Source organism: Equus quagga, unplaced genomic scaffold, assembly GCF_021613505.1.
Source record: "Equus quagga isolate Etosha38 unplaced genomic scaffold, UCLA_HA_Equagga_1.0 HiC_scaffold_1595_RagTag, whole genome shotgun sequence".
NCBI lineage: Eukaryota > Metazoa > Chordata > Mammalia > Perissodactyla > Equidae > Equus > Equus quagga.
Genome location: NW_025792769.1, coordinates 5,761 through 14,840, shown reverse-complemented (window position 1 = coordinate 14,840; position 9,080 = coordinate 5,761). Strand labels below are relative to the sequence as shown.

The 9,080-nt window shown below is 39.7% G+C and overlaps 1 pseudogene; it reads left to right on the top strand.

The window, feature by feature from the left end:
* The first annotated feature begins 7,306 nt into the window (after positions 1-7,306).
* LOC124232003 (olfactory receptor 10H4-like) lies at positions 7,307-8,238 on the top strand (annotated as a pseudogene).
* Positions 8,239-9,080: the final 842 nt, after the last annotated feature.

The following is a 9,080-nucleotide window of genomic DNA, read 5'->3' as shown; positions in this document are numbered from 1 at the left end:
TGACATTTTTGTTTCAATGGAATTTATTTCTGCACTGATTTTTATTATTTCTCTCTTACTGCTGACTTTGGGCTTTCTTGGTTCTTCTTTTTCTAACTGAGTTAGGTGTAATTTGAGATTGCTTATTTGGGACTTTTCTTGTTTGTTAAGATGTGCCTGTATTGCAATGAATTTCCCTCTTACTATAGCTTTTCCTGCATCCCATATGAGTTGGTATGGCATGTTATCATTTTCATTTGTCTCCAGATTTTTTTATTTCTTCTTTAATTTCTTCAATGATCCATTGCTTGTTCAATAGCATATTGTTTAGCCTCCACATCTTTGTCCCTTTCTCAGCGTTTTTCTTGTAATTAATTTCTAGCTTTATGGCATTATGATTGGAGAAGATGCTGTCTATTATTTCAATTTTTTAAAATTTATAGTGGCTTGCCTTGTTTCCCAACATATAGTTTACCCTTGAGAATGTTCTGTGTGCACTTGAGAAGAATGTGTATTCTGCTGTTTTTGGCTGGAGTGTTCCATATATGTCTATTAAGTCCAAAAGTTTTAGTCTTTTGTTTAATTGCACTGTTTCCTTGTTGATTTTCTGCCTGGATGATCTGTCCAATGATGTGAGTGGGGTGTTGAGGTCCTCTACTATTATTGTGTTATTTTTTATATCTTCTTTTAGGTTTGTAAATAGTCGCTTTATGAACTTTGGTGCTCCGGTGTTGGGTGCATAGATATTTATAAGCATGATTTCTTCTTGATGCAGTGTCCCTTTGATCATTATATATTGCCCCTCTTTGTCTCTCTTTACCTTCCTTATCTTGAAATCTACCTTTGTCTGATATAAGTACTGTGACACCTGCTTTCTTTCGTTTGCCATTAGCTTGGAGTATCCTCTTCCACCCCTTGACTCTGAGCCTAAGTTTGTCATTGGTGCTGAGATGCATTTACTGGAGGCAGCAAATTGTTGGATCTTGTTCTTTAATCCATCTTGCCACTCTGTGTCTGTTTATTGGAGAGCTCAATCCATTTACATTGAGGGTGGTTATTGATGTATGAGGGCTTAATGCCATCATTCTGTCACTCATTTTCCGATTTTCCTGCATTTCCTTTGTTTCTCGTCCTGTATGTTTTGGTCTACACATTGAGTTCTGCAGTTTCCTATGCTACGTTTCTTAGTTTTTTCCTTATTTATTTTTTGTGTCTTTGTTCTACTTTTTAGTCTAGTGGCTATGCTGAAGTTTGTATTCAGAATGTCGTGCATAACATAAGCCATTTTCTGATGGCCTCTTAGTTCCTTAGCCTAAAATGATTCAGTCCCTTTCCTCCTCCCCTCCTAAGTAATTATTCTTGTATCTTATTCCAACTTATGTTGTGTGTTTATGGTCAAAGTGACAAGATTGTCTTTGCTTTTGCTGTTTGCCTTCCCTTTATCCTAATGCTACAGTTGAATATTTGCTGTCCTATTTTTATTCTATCTATTTGTCTCCTTACTCCGTGCTAAGTGACCCCATTCTACCTTTTTTTCCTTTTTTCAGCTATGAGGGCCTTCTTGAGGATTTCTAGTGTGTGTGTGTGGGGTGGGTCTTGTGGCTATGAAGTCCCTCAGCTTTCATTTGTCTGGGAAAGATTTAATTTCCCCTCATATCTGAAGGGTATTTTTGCTGGGTAGAGTGTTCTTGGCTGAAGATTTTTATCTGTTAAAGTTTTGAATATGTCATTCCATTCTCTCCTAGCTTGTAAGGTTTCTTCAGAGAAATGTTGTGAAAGTTTCATAAGGGTTGCTTTGTAGGTTATTTTCTTCTGCCTTCCTTCCCTGAGTATTCTTTCTTTGTCATTCATTTTTGCCAGTTTTACTACTATATGCCTTGAAGTAGGTCTTTTTACATTGACAAATTGAGGAGATCTTAAAGCTTCCTCCACACACTTTTCCCTCTCATTCCCTGATTTTGGAAGCTCTCTGTTATTATTTCTGTGAACAAGCTTTCTGCTCCATTCTCCTTCTCCTCACCTTCTTGCATACCTATAATTATTATGTTTCATTTCTTCATTGAGTCAGATATATCGTGGAGACTTTCTTCATTTATTTTTGGTCTCAGTTCTCTCTCCTCCTCTGTCTGGAGCAATTCAACACGTCTATCTTCAATTATGCCAAGTTGCTCCTCTCTGGTGGCCACACAAGCATTCAGGGAATCTGTATTTTGTTTTATCTCTTCCATTGTGTCTTTCATCTCTAGTATTTCTGACTGATTCTTATTTATAGTTTCAATCTCTTTTGTGAAGTAGCTCCTGAACTCGTTGAATTGTTTCTCTATATTCTCTCTTACTTCATTGAGATTTTTGATGTTAGCTACTCTGAATTTAATTGTTTAGTTTACTCATTTCTCACTCCTCAGGACAGAATTCTGAATATTTGTTTTCTCTCTGGTCTGTAGTTTTGATGAATGGTTTGATGCTGGAAGGGGGGGTTTTTCCCATTTTGATATTATTTGGTGGCAGTTACAGCCCATCGCCACTGGATGGGGGTTGAGAGCCACATATTCTGAGCCCTACGCCTTCAGGTGAGATGGCGCAGCACAGCACGGGTTGGCGGGGGCATTTTCCTTGGTGCACAGTCCCTGGTTTCCTGATCAGCTCAGCTATCTGGTCTCCTGGGGTCTCAGCTTGATGAGGTCACCGCACACAATAGCTTTTGCCATGTTAGAGGGCTTCCCTCTAGGCTGCAAGGGCCTTAGGGAGTCCTGGGAGGTTGTGCAGGCACATGACGCCTCCTCTGACCTTTCCCTCACAGCTCCTTCTGCAGGACAATTGCAGTCTTTAGGGAAGGGAGTGAAATCTCTCTTAACACATTCCAGCTCCTCTGAGGGGGTCTCCCGCATCTCCACCCCCCATCATTTTGCTGCTGTCACTCTCTAAGGATTCCTGTGCTTTTAGGGCATTTTCTGTTCAAATATGGTTGCTCCTTTTTGTTGTATGTTGGAGGGGAGAGAGTCCCAGGCAAGCTCACTCTGCCATGACACCGATGTCCCCAATTACTCATTTTTAGAAAGTTAGTATAGTTTTCCCTGTTTTTGTTTCTCAGAAGGAAATTTCGATAGTGTTAAATTTACAGTGAGTTCACGGGAGTTGGAAGTGCATTTGCACCAATGATGTAATTTTGGGAACAACTGCCATCATAACCACACGAGCACATCCCGTCCAAGAGTGCAGACAGGTTTTCATGTATTCAGATCACCTACATTTTTATTAGTGGTTAAAATTTCTGTCTTTGGAGGTATTGCAAAGCTTTGGGTTAATTCCTATATATTTTATAACAGAGGATGTCAAAGTGTGACATGAGGAACCCTGGGGTCCACAGTCCCTTCCTTTTCCACTTACATCTGAGGATGGGTTTTGTCGTATCATCGACTGGAAGAACGTACTGCCACAGACTGAAGGAGAAGCAGATACAATGATCAGCTTGTCTCCTCTCAAGTCAGACTTTGGACATATTTCAAAAACGTAAAAAAAGGCCAGTCTTCTCTACGTTTTTTAAAATGTTGTTACTTTCCTACAAACATGTTAGTTGTATTAACATGAAATAAGTGTATTATTGCTCTTTTAAATGTACTAATAGCTAAATATTTTTGAAGATTCTCAGTTTTAATACCTAATTGGGTAAAAATTGATAGAGGCCTTTAGGGTCCTCAGTAACTTTTGAGTGTGGAGGATCCAGAGACCAAAATGCTTGAGAGCTGTTTCTTCACAGTTTGCATCGCTGTTGGAAATGTTATCCTACTTTTTACTTAAATCCTACATATTGAATGATTATTCCTGGTGTAATACCATGAGAAAGTCTATGAGTCTTGTGAATTGATCTGCCTTCTGCAGCATTGTGTTCTCCTGTTGTTGTCACATGTCACATGCTGACCTTTGATCTTCTCCAGGTGGGTGATTACATTCTTCCCTTCCAGTCCTGATACTCCTTCTTTCTTTTTCTCACCGCTCATGACTGTCGGTTCCACACTGAAGAACAGCAGAGACAATGAGTAGCCTTCGCTTCCTCCTCATCCTAAAACACCGCCTCTGAAGTTTCCCCTTTTTGTGGACTTTTTGCTAAATTTTTGGGATATCTTCCTTATCTAGCTAGGAAAGTCCCCTTCCACACATGTTGCAAAGAGATTTTTTCAAAAACCCTAACTAGAGGCACGTATATCCAATGATTATGTGGTACACCTAAAACTAGTACAGTGTGTATGTCAATTATAGCTCAGAAAAAAATCACAAAGGGGACTTGATTTTTAGAAAATATATTCCTTCCTTGATTGAAATAATTATACGATTTTTCTTTATTCTTATGTTTTTTCTTTATTCTTTCTATATTTCTTTATTCTTATGATGAGTCGCATGATAGCTTTTCTGATGCCCAACCATCCTTGTCATTCACAGGATAAACCAACACCACTTGATCGTAATATACTATTTTTCATAAACCACTGGATCTGACTAGGTGATGTCTTAGTATGGATTTTAAAATCTGCATGAATAGCGGAAGCATGAACTTCTGTTCTCAGAAACATTCTACCTGGTTTTAGAATCAAGATTGCATTAACCTGATCAAATGAGTGGAGCGGTTTTCATATATTTTTCTCCTTTTTGAAGAACATGTATAACATTCTCACCAAATCTTCCTTGAAAGTTTAGGAGAGGTCACCTGTAAATCCACTGGGGCCACAATATTGGGGAGGGGCAGTCGCTGATTAACCATTTAATTTCTTTTGCTTTTTTAAATTTATTGTTATTTTTTTAAATGGCAGTAACATTGGATTATAACATTATACAGCCTTTGGATGTACATCATAAAATATTTCAAATTCTGTGTAGATTACATCATGTTCACCACCCAAAAACTAATTATAGCCCGTCCCCTCACATGTGAGTCTAATCACCACTTTTGTCCCCCCCTGCAATGGTAACCACCAATCCATTCTCTGTTGTTATGTGCCCAGCAAGGGATGAGTGGATAAAGAAGATGTGGTATTTATACACCATGGAATACTACTCAGCCATAAGAAAAGAGGAAATCCGACCATTTGTGATAACATGGATGGACCTTGAGGGTATTATGCTGAGTGAAATAAGTCAGAGGAAGAAAGTCAAATACCTTATGATCTCACTCATAAGTAGAAGGTAAAAACACCGACATTTAATTCTTTAAAACTAATTTCAGTATTCAGGGCTGCTATTTTTTCTTGCACCAGTTTTGAAAGTTTACATTTTTCTAAGACTGTATTTATTTCATCTACTGTTTCAAACTTGTTAACTTGTATTTTTCTTACTATTGTTATTAATTTTAAAAATATCCACTATTTTTGTTGTTATTTCTCAATGTTAATTTTGAGTTTTGTTGTTAACATCTTGTCCCTTTTTTCTCTATCTTGTTAATCTTTGCAATAACCTGATTTTGGTTTTATTGAGCATGATTGTTTTCTTCATAAAGTTTCTTAATAAATACATTTAAAGCTGTATATTTCCTTCATAGTACTCTTTCAGGTTAACATTTGACTTTTGATGCTTAAATCATTTAACTATAAATATTTGTACATTCGCTTTATGTTTTACTGTTGAAACCGAAGAATATTTAATAATCAGTTTAGCTTCCAAATATAGCTGGTCACAAAGCTATTTCTTCTCTATGAATTTCTAGTTTACTGCACTATAATCTATATAATATTTATACTTTCAAATTGATAGGGGATGTTTTTATCTGCTAATATGTAGTCAGTTTTTGAAAAGTCCTCTATGTGCTTGAAATCAATGCTTAATCTCCCTTTCTTAAGAGTCTAAATATATCCAATAGCGAATGTCTGAACATTATTAATTGCATTGCAATTAGTAATTCCCAGTTCACATTTCTGAACACTATTAAAATGTCTACAATGTTTTATCTGTTGTTGATTTAGCTCTTACTATTTGTATCTATTTCCCTGAAGCTGTATTGATTATCTACTACTTAATATCCAGGTATACTGTTATATGGATGATTGATACTCATGCTGGTTTCCACAATGTTATTCTATATTTAAGCAACTATTCCTCTTTGTCTCTTGGAGTGTGTGTGTGTGTGGAATCTTGAAATTCTGTATGCATCTGAACTGAGAATGTTTTCTTCACAGCCAAAATAATGAGATGACACTGAAAATTAACTAAATTAATGATAATCCCTTAATATTATTCATATTTGATCATTTATTCATTCCATAATCAAAATGTTCTTAGAGCTTTAACAATAGTTTACACCGGTTTACCTAAATCAGGATGTAATCTAATAGCTGCACTGCATCTGGTGCCATGTCTCTGAAATTTCGCTTCATTCTTCTCATGACTCTGGTACTGATGAGATGAGAACAATTGCTCTGTGGACTATCCCACCCTCTGGATTATCTGATTGCTGCTTAGGATGTTATTTAAGTTGCTTCTCCATCCTAAGTGCAATAATCATTCATTTTCATGATCAGCTTTGACCAATTGTGTACATTTTCAATCTGGTTCCTGCATCCTTTTAACATTAACTCATGACTCAGTGAAGGTTTCCTCTCATGCTGAGACAACACGTCCTAGGCTTGCTTCTATGCCCAGGCCATTTCTCCAGGGAAGCTCATTCCTTTCAGTGGCTTATGGTAATAGAGACAGTATCATTATTGTTTCCTTACATCCATTTGTCTGTTTCAAGGTTGCTGCCTCAGCTTTCACTTGGTATGTATTTGCCTGACATATACTTGTCCATCCTTTCATTTTCAAACTTTATGTTCAGTTCCTTTAGAACAGGAAATGCAAAATATGAAGTAAGACAGCAGAAATGAGTACCGTTAAAGCAATATCTAAATAAATGTAGTTGGTTGAAATAGTCAATGAAAAGACAAAGACTCTCAGAGTAAAAATATTTTTTATCCCCAAGATCCAAATCTATGTTTTCTAGAACATGCACATTATTCAAGAGAATATGACCCTGACCATCTACATCTGTTATAATGGTTCCAAACATGGCAGCTTTTCTGTATTTCAGTCACTTTTAGTAAAAACCCAGTACCAAACTATGCCTTAAGCACTCAATATACTGATCTCATTTTATCTTTATCACAATACGGAATGGAAAGCACTGTTATGATTTACTCTGTCTTACTGATGAAGACTATGAGACCCAGAAAAGTTGAGGAAATTGTTCAATAGAATAGAGCTCTTGAATTGCCATATAATTGTGTTAGAGCCTATGTTTTAACGACTGTGCTTCATTCTGTTTCTGATCTGAGCAGATGCAGCATCCTGGCCTGGTCAGAACTGGAGCACGGTGACTGAATTCATCCTCATTGGCTTCTCCACCTTCCCCCAGCATCTCCTGCCTGCCTTCTTCCTGTACCTGCAGATGCACCTGTTCACGCTGCTGGGGAACCTGCTCATCATGGCCACCATCTGGAGTGAGCGCAGCCTCCACACGCCCATGTACCTCTTCCTGTGCACCCTGTCCATCTCTGAGATTCTGTCCACTGTGGCTGTCACCCCTCGCATGGTGGTGGACATGCTCTCCACCCACCACTCCATCTCCTTTGTGGCCTGTGCCAGCCAGATGTTCTTCTCCTTCACGTTTCACTTCACCCACTCCTTCCCGTTCAGGATCATGGTCTATGACTGCTACTGGGCCATCTGTCACCCCCTGTACTACAAGGTGCTCATGAGCCCTGAGGAAGTGTCCATCTTCTGTTCTGGTCCTGGGCTGGTGGCTCAGTCATGGGGATGATGGTGACATTGATAGATTTTCACCTCATCTTCTATGGATCTATTTTGATCTACCGTTTTGGCTGCCATGTGCTTCCCCTCTTGATGTTGTCCTGTGTGAGGGAGACATCCTCTGTCACCTTGGGTGTGATCCTGGTGTGTGTCATGGCTCTGATGGGCTGCTTGTTACTCATCTTCCTCTCCTATGTCTTCATTGTGGCCACCATCTTGAGGATCCCCTCAGCTGAGGGCCGGCACAAGACCTTCTCCACATGTGTGTCCCACCTCACTGTGGTGGTTGTGCGCTACGGTTTTGCCTACATCATCTACATCAAACCCAAGGGCCCTCATTCTATGGACGTTAACACCCTGATGGCCACCACCTATACAGTCCTCACCCTCTTTCTTAGTCTGATCATTTTCAGCCTCAGGAACAAGGATCTGAAGATCGCCATGAGGAAGCCCTTCCTCAGGACACTCTTTCCCCAGAACTCCTGAAGTGGCTGGTTTTGTGGCAGGGGATGTGGCGGGTGGAGGCACTTCAGTCTTCCATCTGTAAAATGGGAACAATTACGCTTCACTGTGATGATTCCTGTGAATTCCCCTCCTCCCCCTCAGCAAGTGCTCTGTAAGTTCTAGATGTCTGCTTTCTCTCCTTTCCCCCAGGCTAGTTGATGCATTCCTCCTGGATTCATGGGGGAGTCAACCTCCCCAAGATTGACTTTGTGTGTCGACTTCCTTCTGTCCCCTGTGCTGAGAGTGGGTTGTCCATGGAGGACGGGATGCCCACATCACTGTGATGGGAACCTGTGTGCATGGTTTGTCTTGAATGTGTGAATGAGGGGTGCTTGATCTACTCAAAGAAATGACACAAACAGCACAGTGAGTTGGCACCTGCTATGTACCACGGATTGTGATCTGTGCTTCAGACACTTCATCTTTCTCATCGTGACTGTCGTGTTGAGGAAAGGAAAACATTTTTTATGGGGAAAATTAGTTTTCATCTTCAGTTCATCATATTTAGGAGGAAGGGGTTGTCCTCCTATAAGTTGCCTTTGTTGGCTGAGCTGAAGGATGCACTAAGGATGCAACTTGCAGAGGGAGGGGGGATCTGAATTTCTCCTTGTGAGAAAAGAAATGTGTAGAGAGATGCGGCAAAGACCTAGAGAGGGATGAGGAAGTGGTGGCTGCGTTGAGGGAAATGGGAGGGGCAGGAAGAAATGCCCAATTGCTGACAGTTGACCAGGAACCAGGGGAAGTGATGGGCCACTGACTGGTGAAGACACTGGAGGAAAGAGCAGGGAGGAAACGGGCATGTTATAAGGGTTATAAGGTTGCCT